The sequence below is a fragment of the Gymnogyps californianus genome, chromosome 14 (assembly GCF_018139145.2).
Source record: "Gymnogyps californianus isolate 813 chromosome 14, ASM1813914v2, whole genome shotgun sequence".
Taxonomy (NCBI): Eukaryota; Metazoa; Chordata; class Aves; order Accipitriformes; family Cathartidae; genus Gymnogyps; species Gymnogyps californianus.
Window position 1 is genome coordinate 963,883 of NC_059484.1, and position 10,889 is coordinate 974,771.

Here is a 10,889-nt window from a genome sequence, read left to right on the forward strand (position 1 = left end):
GGGGGACCCGCCTGGGCGGGGGGGGGACGACAGGTCCTCGGGTCTCCTGCGGGATCGTGCCCCGAGAGCGCGAGGGGGCTGACACTGGGGTGCCCGGTGGGGGACCGGCATTAGGGGCGCGGGGCTGTGGGCAGGCGGTGAGTCGGGGGTGGGAGCAGGCAGGGAAGGAGGGGGGGGTGTGTGTCTCTCTGTGCCTCCGCGCTGATGGGCTCAGCTTTATCCGGGTCTGTAATCCCCCTTGCTCCGGTAATTAAAAACTCCGCATTACAAGGAAAACGGTGTGCAGGGAAATGTAATCAAGTCTGGAGGGGCTTAACCATCTGGTAAAGGTTAGGACCCGCACGGCGGGGGACGCGGCCGGGGGATTTGGCAGCCGCCGCGATCCGGGCTCCTCTTAATCTACCGCGGGGACGAGCGCAGCATCTGCGGGGTAATACCGGTGCCCCGGGCAGCGATCGGTCTCGCTGGAGCTCCCACCGCCGTTAACGGGACCTCCCCCGGGGCTAGCCTCCTCCCCAGGTGCGTCCGGCTCCGCTAGACCGATTCTGGTGTGGCACCGGGCCCCGGATTGCATCCCCTCCCCGGGGCCAGCAGGGAAAGGGTTAAGCGGCCGCCGGTGGCCGCGGCTCGGCCCCCCAGCTCCGGGCAGGGCCCTCCCCCTCCGCCCCCGGGAGCCCGAAACTCTTTGGAAGTGCAAGGGGCGAGCAAAGGCGAGGCGGGGGGGACGCGGCAGCACGGGTGGGAACCCGCGTCCTCGGGAGGGCTGCGGGGCCATGGGGGCCGGGGCAGGCTCCGGGCGAGGGCAGCTCTTCCTCTGCTCCCTCCTCTTCCTCCTGCTGGCCGGGCCCCCGGCAGCGCGCCCGGCGGGCGGGCAGCTGCGCTACGCCGTGCCGGAGGAGCTGGAGCACGGAGCCTTCGTGGCCAACCTGGGCGAGGACCTGGGGCTGGACGTGTCCACCCTGTCGGCCCGGCGGTTCCGCATCGTGTCACGGGCCGGGGCCAGGCAGCACCTGGAGGTGAACCTGGAGAACGGGATCCTCTTCGTGAACGAGCGGATTGACCGGGAGGAGGTGTGCGAGGCCGGGGGGACCTGCCTGCTCCACCTGCAGCTCCTCGTCGAGAGCCCCCTGGAGCTCTACCGCGTCGAAGTGGAGGTGCTGGACATCAATGACCACGCGCCCACCTTCCCCTGGCAAGAGTATGTGCTGGAAGTGGCCGAGTCCGCCGTGCTCGGTGCCCGGTTCCCACTGGAGAGCGCCCAGGATCCTGACGTGGGTACCAACTCTGTGCACACCTACCGGCTCAGCCCCAACAGTTTCTTTTCGCTCGAGGTGCAGACGCGCAGTGACGCCAGCAAGTTTGCAGAGCTGGTGCTGGAGCGCGCCCTCGACCGTGAGCAGCAACGCGCGCACCGGGTGCTGCTCACCGCTCTCGACGGCGGTGTCCCCGAGCGCTCGGGCACAGCTCACATCCTTGTCACAGTGCTGGACGCAAATGACAACGTGCCTGCCTTTGACCAGCCCTCGTATGGCGTGAGCCTTCCTGAGGATGCCCCTGCCGGCACCCTGGTCATCCAGCTCAATGCCACTGACCTGGATGAAGGCCCCAACGGGGAGATTGAGTACTCCTTCAGTGGGCATGCACCACCGCGCGTCCGGGAGCTCTTCCACGTAGAGCCCCGGAGTGGGCAGGTGCTGCTGAAAGGCCCTCTGGACTATGAGCGGGCAAGCCTCCATGAGCTCTATGTGCAAGCCAAGGACCGTGGACCCTCGGCTGTGGCTGTGCACTGCCGGGTGCTTGTGCACCTCCTCGATGTGAATGACAATGCGCCAGAGGTGACCCTCACCTCTGTGTCCACACCCGTGCTGGAGGATGCCCCACCAGGCACCGTCATTGCTGTCATCAGCGTTCTGGACCGGGACTCTGGGGACAACGGGCGTGTGAGCTGCGAGGTTGGCCCCGACGTACCCTTTGAGCTCCGCTCCTCTTTCCGCAACTACTACACGCTGGTCACCACGCAGGCGCTAGACCGGGAGGTTGTGCCCGAGTACAACGTAAGCATCACAGCACGGGACATGGGCTCCCCTGCCCTGCTGACCCGCAGCACCCTCACTGTCCCGGTGTCCGATGTGAACGACAATGCCCCACGCTTCCTCCAGCCCTCCTACAGCGTCTACGTGATGGAGAACAATGCGCCAGGTGCCTCCATATGCTCTGTCAGCGCATTGGACCCCGACTGCCAACAAAACGCCTACCTGTCCTACTCCATTGCTGATGGGCACATCCACGGCATGCCTGTGGGCACCTATGTGTCTATCAACTCGGACAGTGGGCACATGTATGCCCTGCGCTCCCTTGATTATGAGCAGATCCGCAGCTTCCAGATCCAGGTGCAAGCACAGGACGCAGGCTTCCCCCCACTCAGCGCCAACGTCACAGTCCACATCTTCGTGCTGGACCAGAATGACAACGCTCCGGTCATTGTTTCCCCTATGCCACGTAATGGCTCCGTGGCCACCGAGCTGGTGCCGCGATCAGCCAGGCCTGGCTACCTCGTGGGCACGGTGTCGGCAGTGGATGCGGATGCGGGGCTGAACTCCCGCCTCTCCTACCAGCTCCTCCAGGCCACTGACTTCACCCTCTTCAGCGTGGCACCAGACACGGGTGAGCTGCGCACCCTCCGCTCCTTTCTGGAGCAGGACGCGACCCGGCAGCGGCTGGTGGTGCAGGTGCGGACAGTGGGCAGCCAGCCCTCTCTGCCACCCTGTCCCTCCTGCTTTCGGTGGTGGAGACCATGCCTCAGACTCTCTCCGACTTCAGCGAGTTCAGCCTCCCCCCGGAGCCTCCTCATCCTCCCCACTCACCCTCTATCTCCTTGTCTCCCTGGGCTCCATCTCCTTCACCTTCCTCCTCGCTATCCTCATCCTCACAGCCATTCGGTGCCACGGAGAGCGGCGCTCCTGCCAAGGTGACGGCTGCTCACCACCCCGCTGCCACTGCTTGCCCCCGGGTCCAGACCCTCCTCTGATGGCCTGAAGACGTCCAACCTGACGGCACAGCCCCCTGCGGGACCACGGCTGCCACCTGCCTCGATGTGCCCGGGGCGGCCCCCCGGGCTACTGCTACAAGGTCTGCCTTGGTCCTGAGTCTGCCCAGAGTGACTTCATGTTTCTCAAACCCTGCAGCCCCCCCCGGAACAACGAGAAGGACCCTGGGAAGCGGTCCCAGCCAGGCCAGCATCTCCAGGTCTCCAAGCAGGTAACACCGTGCCTGGCAGTGCTTACTGGCGCTCCACGGGTCCCCCAGCCCTCTCCCTCAGCCTCTGCTGTGAGAGAAACCAGGCAGGGCTTTTCCCAGAGAATAACTGGTGCCTTTGATCAGTGTGGGAATTAGGAGCCATCAGGCAGCGGGAAACACTCCACCGAGCTTCCCGACGGGTCTAATTACCGGGGGAGCATCAGGCTCGGCTGAGGCAAGAGGAAATCCCTTCCCGCCGCCTTTGGCACCCATTAGAGGCAACGGAGATGCTCCGGTGCCCCGGAGGGGTGGGATGGTGGAGGTGGTATCTCCTTCGTGTGGGTGAGCAGTTCACACTGGGACAGCCTGAGCATCCTGCGGCTCCACTTCCCCCGTGCCGGCGGAGTCTGCAGTGCCCCGCTGCTGCAGCCGGGGCTGGTCCCAGCCCCACCGGCCACCATTCATGTCCCCAGTTCTGGCACCCAGGCCTGGCTGCTGTGCTGCACTGGGCTGCGCCGGCGGGAAAGGAGTGGGGTCTTCAGGGTGGGATTTTGATGTCAACATTTGTTAGGTATTGAAATGAGGAATATCTAATTTTCCCGATGAAAGACTCTTTCCGAAACGCGATTACAAGGATGGAGAGTGATGAGCGTCTAATCCACTTACGTTTGACTTTTAATAAAAACAGCCCTTCCAAGGAGAGCCCAACACTCGCTGCCAAGAGGCTCTCCCCGCACGTCTCCTTGCACCGCTGGACTCACTTCTCTAATACGTTAATGGATTTTCCCCTAGTTGTTTGCAACCCCCCTGGGACATTGGGTATGCAGCCAATTTCTGCACCTCTCACCCTGGGTGCCTGAGAGCTGGCTAAGTTACCAGCCCACCTGCAAAAAAGGCTTTTTAAAATTAACGGAAATAGGAAAAAGCCCTCTCTCTCCCCGGAAGACAGACTTGGCAATTAAACTCCCAGAGACAGAGAGCAAGCCCCAGACAACCCCAGTTGTCTCAGAAGGGTGGGGAAGGTCCAGACGGGAACAGGCTGGTTCAACACTGCCTCAGTTTCCCTAAAATGGGAATGTGCTGCTTGCTTCTCCACAAAGGAGGAGATGGAGTCCTGCATCCCTGGCTACTGAAGCCTGGTGCTGGCAGGGCTGGGCTGATTAACAGAGGTCCCAGGGCTGATTAACAGAGGGTCCCAATAACCAGCTTTGCCCTTCCCTGTGTTTTCCAGATCAAGCAGCCCAACACAGACTGGCTGCCTTCCAAGCACGCAGCGACCTGCCCTAAAGAGGTACCAAATCCGGCACTGCGGGAACAGAGGGAGCGGGTGGAAGGGGGATGTGGGGACGGGGAGGTTATCTCCGACGCAGCTTTGAACCGGTCTCTTCTCTTTAGCTCCCAGAGCCTGGAGGACGTGGGGGAAATCCGCAGAGCCCTCCAGAAGGAGCACGAGAGGCTGTGCACACTGGTGACCCCTGTCTCTGGTTAGTATTGGGCCACTGGGCTGGGAAGACCAGACCCTCTTGTCGCTTGGTGGAGGTGCAGTGCGGGGACACACATCCCTGTTCCTAGCAGTGGTGGAGTTTTGCGGGGTGGAAGGGGTGTCCAGCTCCAGAAGGGAGGTTGGTGATACGTCGCCATGGCTTTGCACCCTGGGACATGGATGTGACTGTCCCATTTGAGCTATTGGATGTGACCTCCCCTGAGCCAGTCTCACACTTATCTTTCCTCCAGAGTTTCAGAAGGCTTCAGCAGGCACCAACAGCATCTGGACACCCCAGTACAGCCCCTTGTACCCAGGGCACATCCCAGCCTTGGATTATCAGCACAATGTCTACATCCCCGCACCCCCACTCTGCTTTCCAAGCAAAGATGGGCCCCTCTTCCTGGGCTGGGAGAACAAGAACAGCTTCTCCACCTTTGGCAAGAGGAAGAAGATGACAACTTACTGTGACATGCATGACAGTGTGGTTATCAACAATGACCTGAAATAATGACCAGCGCTGGGCCTGGATGGCACTGCCCAAGGCCCTGGGAATCACTCGCATTATTTCAGCTGCTAGGTCCACCCACAGCGCACAGCTCCATGTATGGACCACTCAGGACTTTGCGGGGCTGCTAGGACAGTGGCTCACTAGAGGCATGGGGAAGGATTTAAGGAGCAAGAGACTGAAAAGTGAGAGGGATGGGCAGGGGGTGGGTGGGTGGGGCGTTTCTCCATCTCATCCTGCAGAGCTGTGTTGGCAGCAGGTGCTGTTGGGGGTCCATATGACCAGATTTAAGCAAATCTGCCTTGAGTTTACCCATTCCCATGTCCCTTTAGGGACCATCTGTCTTTGTAAACATTGTCACTTCTTTGTCTTGTCTGGCTGTGTGAATGTACTGAGCTGCATGCCTGTATTTCTGTCCCAGTAGGCATGAAAAATGTACGCAGACTAAGCCTGTTCAGTCAAGCCTGACCCTACGTACTGGGGCAGTGACCGTTGCTCTGTCCCTGAGCAGGGATCCATCCAGTGGGATGTGTTGCATGTCCAGAGCAGCCATCAGTGTCTGTCTTCTCTGGGAAGTGAGCGCAAAACCCAGCCATTATGGGTGCTTCCCTTCAAACCCTGACCCAACACTTGCAGGGCTGGAGACCCAAAGTCCAGGACACAGCTGGGGTCCAGGACACAGCTGGGGTCCAGGACACAGCCAGTCTTTGCTCCGGGAGCAGCATGGGCTGGAGAACACACACAGATTGGATGGCCAGAAGAGCTGTTAGCTTAAGCAGCTGAGAGATGCACAAGGTGAGGCCCTGCTGGGTAACTCTCTAGCCCAAGGCAACATCATCTGAATGAAAGAGTTTCCAGCCATTGGAGGGGCCCCAGCACAGGCAACAGTCCCTCTCTCCTCCCCCTGCCCTCCCCCTGATCTCTATTTTCCCCAAGTCCTGAACGCCTGGGGGAACCCCTGCACTGGGGGCCCCACCTGCATAGGACAGATATCTCCTACTGTGCCCTGCTTGCCTTTGAGGACTTTTAGCTGGCTGTCAGAGCCCTCAAGGGCAGGACTCCAGCCCCAGAACAGTCTCTCCCCTGCCCTGCTCACCCTACACCTGTCCACCCGGTCTGTCTGCCACCATTGCCAATCGCTCCTGTCACGGAACAGTTCATTTCCAATCCATCTGTGCAGAACATGACAGCTCTTTCTAAACCAAGTTTGTTTCACAATGTCTGATTTGTACCAATAAATTGTATTTTAATAGCTCACCCTGGCTCCTGGCTGTCCCTGAGCAGCACATGACAGCAGGAATTGCTGCTCAGCTCTTGGAGCAGAGCTCTCAGCTCCAGGAGACATGTGTGTCCCTCTGGCCTCCTTAGTTGCTGGAGCAGCCCAGGACAGCTCATTTTATTCACTTCACCTGGATGCTGGGGGCTGAAGGTCCCCTTCCCTCCTTCCCTGGACTCAGGAGCACTTTGGGGTCATAGCCAGGAGGAGCCATGTGCTGGAGATGTCACACAGCTCCTTGCTCCTTGCTCCATGCTCCAGCTTGGGCAGAGACTCTGCAGGGATTTGCACCATGGCGTGGGCACAAAAGGCTTTGAACTGCTGGGGAGAGGGGCTGGATCTGGCAGCAATGGCTTATTGTTGTTATTGTGCGTTGCTTTCTATAGTTCATCTAAGCTTTCCCCTGGATGCTCGCCACCCCACCAGCTTGCCTCGGGAGTCGCAGAGATAACCTGGATGTGTGCCAGTTGTAGGGACCAACTGGCTGGGAGTAGGCAAGCCTGTATCTGCTGGTGGGATGACTCTTGGCTTGGTGTGGGAAGCAGTTCACCTTTGGATGAAGTCCTGAGATGGCCACGCCATGGCTGTCCTTCTCTTACCCCCTGCTTGCTCAGTGACTGGCTTGGGGAGGCTGCAATGCGGCTTTTGAGATTAACCCAGAAAAGTCCTTGTCTGCAAGTGGGTAACGTGCTCTTTAGTGGAAGCAGGGGGCAGGGAACACTCAAAGGGGCCCCATGGGAGTCAGGGACCCAGGAGGACAGTGCTTTGGACATGAAAGGGACCTGCTGCTTCTGGTGACTTCAGTCCCAGCTCACATCGGCCTGACTGTGAGCAGATGAAATTCCCTGTCTCAATTAGAAGGTAGGATGAAGGATTTTATGCTGCTGAGTGCATTCTTCAATGCTCTCTACAGAGTGTTTGAGGGTAAAAAAGAACCCCAAACAGCCACTGCCTGAGACCTCTGTACAGCATTAGCCTGTTTCACTGCTTCAAAAGAACAAGAGAATTATGTAAAGTGATACAAGAATTAATAACAGCCTCAAGAAGTAATAAAAGCATCAAATAGACCTGACTCCCTGTGGGACAGCAAGCATCTCCCTCTCCCAGATTAGCTCTGGCAAGATCTTCCCCACCATCTTCAGGGCAGGTGGTGGTGGTCAGGCATTAGGAGAGGACGGCAGCCCTCTCCAGCGAGCCCACAGGCGCTCAGCCACAGCCCCTCTGCAGCAGGGCCGAGCCATTAAGCTGTGTTTCAGCTCACACAGCAAAAGCACCCCGTACACGTGCTTCATATCCAGGATCTAAACGAACGCGTGGAGCTGGCGCTTTGTATCAGATTCCCAGAAGTGGCTTCCCAAAGGGAAATTGATCTCAAAATTGATCCCCAAAACCATAGGCATTTGAAAGGGACACTTTGTATCCCTGTCTTTGGAAATTCAGGGGTTGAGCAATCAAGTGGCCAGCTTTTGCCACCTCCCCACCGGTGTGTCACTCTCCAGTATATTTTCTTGACATTTTTTAACCCCTACTACTAAGGCTCAACTGATGCCCAGTAAATTGCCTCCCTCTCCTCTCCATTGCTCCTGGCCATCCTCAGCCCAGGAGATGAGATAGATAGATACACACACACGTCTGCGCCTCTTGCTGATCCCCAGGTTTGCATGTTCAGGTCAGGCCTCTTCCAAAAGGGATTTGAGGGTCAACACAGTGCCTAGCCCAGGCCCCAAACCCCCACATTCCCTGAGGATCTCCTTTTGCTTAGTTGAAGGAAATCCTGCACTGACAAGATCTCAGTTTAAATCTTTCTTCTCAATCAACATATTGGTAAAAAGGACAATAAAAACGGACTTGCTTTAGGGGAGAGAGCACTTGCTTAAACCTAACTCAACCACACGACTATTCCTTCTTCAAGGGCATGCTTGGTCAGAACTGTCCATCTAATAGATGAGATTCTCCTTTGAAGATCTCCCACAGGGACAGGGTGTCATTAAAATGCAAGGTCTTTGCCCTACAACTAGTTGTTTTTACAACTCTTCCTGTGCTTACCCTCCTGCACAGTTTCATGAGCATTAGCTGGTTTCTGTAGTCTGGTAATGCACTGGGCATGAGAGCCGCTTTGGAGACACACTCAACAGAACACTCTCTATACGCCCCTCTCATACGTTCCAGCTCTCTCAGAGATCCAGAGGCAAATCTTGGCTTTCAGGGACCTGCCAGCCAGCTTGAGATTTGCTTCTACAACGGCAGGAAAGCTGCCATGCGGTGCAGTTGGCTGCAAAATGCTGCAGGCCATGCTAGGCAGGCACATAGTGCTTCTGGGCACCAGCACAAATAGGGGGGTTTGTGCTCTTGCTATTCCTGAATAGACTCTTTGGATGGAAACATTACTGTATCTCTGTAAAGACGTGAAAGCTATTACCAGAGAGACAAAATTAATCCAGAGGTAGAGAGAAAAAGACCAGAGAGAAAGACCCAGGGGCTGGTGCTCAGCTCTAGTCTGGTCTGTCACGCATGGAGTCAAGTAGCAGTCAGTGAAGCCCGCAGGAACCTTAGCGGGACACAGCACTCTGCATGCGGTGAGGTTAGGCTGGGTAGAGCCATGGATACAGGTGGTCTCAGCTCCCCAGAGGGGTCGGTATCGGCAGGACAGGGCTAAATCCATGGGGACCAGTGGGAGTCTGCCACATTGACCTTGGAGGGTTCTGGATCCAGCCTGAAGTCTGTGGCACTCCATGGTTAATTACAGTCTCCAAAGATGCTAGGACTTTTTTTTCTTTTCTTTCTTCTCACTTGAAGATGATGCTGGAATGAACCCACCTTAATTCAGCCAAGACTGGGTCAAGGTCCATCCTGATTTTCTTTTCAGATTGCCTCAGTTGTCTTAAATACCTCCCTGGACTCACCCTACAGAACAGCCTGCTGTTCTTGGCTGGATCCCCTCCTCCTGCTTCCTTTTTGATCTCAGTAGATGTTTTGTAGAAATAAATATCCTTTAGTTGTCATAAATAATTTAGCCTCTGCCACACTGAAAAATGGACTGCATGATTGTCATGTGCTGATTTTCTCTGCTCCTTTGCACCTTTTCTTTTTTTAGTGCTCTGAAACATCAGTTGCCAACTCCTGCACAGAGATCAGATGAAGAACAGCCTGGCTAAGTGAAAGCTTTTGCCTCCCCAGTTTGCCTCTAATGGTTTCAGTCTAAGTGGTGGAAATGTCACTGACTCTGTTTGCAGCATTCACTCAAGTGGAATTAATGCTTCTTGTTAGTGATAATATGACTTAATCAGCTAAATTATTGTGAGACATAAGTAGACACCTTTGTGTACTGAATAACTTGCGACATACTGGACCAAAAAGCACGAACGAAGGCTTTGAAAATAAATTAAATATGACCTCTTAGTGCAGTCTGCACTTTGGCTAAATGATTCGTCTCCCATGAAATTCAACGATTTACCAAATCTTACATTTGAATAAATGATAACATTTTTGCATGTTTTAAACAATAGCAGCGATTTTTGTTTCAGCATTTGGATTCAAAGTGTTTCTCCAATGCCAGGAAGCAGGGCAAACAAGTTCATGTTAAACGGATTGAAAAATAAAACATTTGTGCAGTCAACCATCAGAAAATACATCCAGAGGATCTGCAGGCATTTGTGATGAGATATTTATTTTAATTCACTGCTAGGAATATCTGCAACAACAGGTGAAAAATGCATTGGAAGAAATGAAGAGAGAGCGAAGATTCCCAGAAGGGTCACTAAGGTCTTCACATCAAATCCGTTCATTTCAATAATGTCTACAACAGAAAATATCATTAAATAGCTCCAGAAATGCCTTATCATACATTTTGCCTGCACAGAAAATAAATCATACTCGTACAAAGGAAAGAGAAGCAGGCAAAGCAACCATCAATCAAGAAAATGATTATGAGCATTAGTAGGATTTCTGATAGGCCAGGATGCAGAGACTCTGTGATAGCAGGCTGCATGTGAAATAGAAAAACTGGGGTTAAATTGCTATGTGAACCCAGAGAAAAGATGAGCTGTCTGAATTTGTTCTGTTCTATTGCAATGAGTCACTGAATTTCTGTATCCAAATCTTCCCCTAAAAAGCACTGGAGTTCAGCGTGGTGCGAACAATAACGCAGATCTCTACACAGGATATTTACAGCCCAAGTCTATCTGAAATCCAGAGCTTAGTTTAGACTCTAGCATCACAGGGAAGCCTGGCTGGTTTGATGAGTCTCCTCTTAAGTCCATGTCCATATTTCTCGGTGTTTTAACTAACAGAAAGTTTTTTTCACACTGCCAAGCGTGAGGGCTGAGGGCTCTAGGCTTAATTTTTCTGTCAAAGAGCTGCTGCTCTTTTGCACCCAGTTTATCACT

At 55.0% G+C, this 10,889-nt stretch overlaps 1 pseudogene; it reads left to right on the top strand.

Annotated features, from left to right (window-relative positions):
• Window positions 1-773: 773 nt before the first annotated feature.
• On the top strand, window positions 774-5,231 carry LOC127022064 (protocadherin-10-like; annotated as a pseudogene).
• The last annotated feature ends 5,658 nt before the right edge of the window (window positions 5,232-10,889 follow it).